Below are 1,322 nucleotides of genomic sequence, written 5' to 3'. Positions count from 1 at the left end.
CTGCGCGCCTCTCCCGGCCACCGGCTCCAGCTGCCCCGCGCGCAGGCGGCGGGGAAGAATTCGCGATTCAGAGGAAAGGCGGCTGTTGCTTTGGCCCGAAACGGGGAACCTGCGGTGTGGTTGCGGTCAAACTGGAGGGACGCTCTGGGGAGGGGACCGTCTGCCCGGGAGGCAAGGCGTGAGAAGGCGAGAAGAGATGCCGGGAGCCGATCCCTGAATGCTGCCGGATAGGCACAATGCGGAGATTCATTCGCCTGAGCTGATCCCGGCTGCGCCGCGCTCTCGCTGGCTTCGCCCAGAGCAGTTTTTGATACTATCCCCCATTCATTCGCCCTCTGAAATGCTTAAGGCCCCTAGTTTTCCGAGACTGGGCTCGGTTTGCGAAGACCAATCCAAGGAACTCCTGCAGAGATGCAGTTGATTATTCTACTCTGCCTCCAAAATGACAAGAGCTGAGGATTGAAATTATTCCTTTACCCAGTTCATCTCTTGTTCAGTCTTCAGGGTTGACGTGACTAGGAATAAGGAAATTAGAAACTGCTCTGAAGCATTCTTAGTTTCCGTCTAGGGGTGCTTTGCTCTCAGAAAAAGCTGCAGCTTTTTGACTGCTAAAAGATGGGCTGCTGCGCTTACACTACAGTAGCCACTGGCGGCCAACGATTGCAAAAGATTTCCCACAATTTGCCATGTCCAAATGCCAATGCTTCTTTGATAACTGATAAAGGAAAGGTTCCCTTCTGTAACTGTCATCTCTTTAGATGGCATGGTGCACTGGGGGAAACAAGATAGACATATGTATATGACAGGACATTGAAAAGGGAGAATAAAGGTGTATTGTATTACCTATCCATTTTTTTCTAAGGTATAAATAATCACCATGTGTTAATTGGTTATTACCTTTTAACTTTTTTTTTTAACTACAGATGGGATTCCAATACACATACCTCTTTAACAGGTTCTGCAACCTAGACCACAGATCTAGGAAAGAATTAGCTTTCCCATTCTTTCACATTGTTACTGGACTACTAAGATAAAATTAAAAAAAAAAATTAAACAACTTGCCAAACTTCAGGGCTTATTACAATGCACAGACAGTAAATTATGTATTTAGAGAAGGAATGTTTTAAAGTTGAGGTTTAGAGCACCTTCACCTGAACCCACTGTGTTGGATACAAAGGATTCCTGATGAGAGATTTTTCAGGGAGTTTGAAAAGTCATCAAGTCTCTATGTAAGAGCCAGATGAATTACAAAGTACAGTAAGTTGCTGGAAGAACAAAGAAACCTGTACAAGTGAGACAGAGGTACCTAGATAATATTACTG

The sequence above is a fragment of the Geospiza fortis genome, unplaced genomic scaffold, assembly GCF_000277835.1.
Source record: "Geospiza fortis unplaced genomic scaffold, GeoFor_1.0 scaffold55, whole genome shotgun sequence".
In the NCBI taxonomy this organism is placed as follows: Eukaryota; Metazoa; Chordata; class Aves; order Passeriformes; family Thraupidae; genus Geospiza; species Geospiza fortis.
This window is presented reverse-complemented; position numbering follows the sequence as displayed.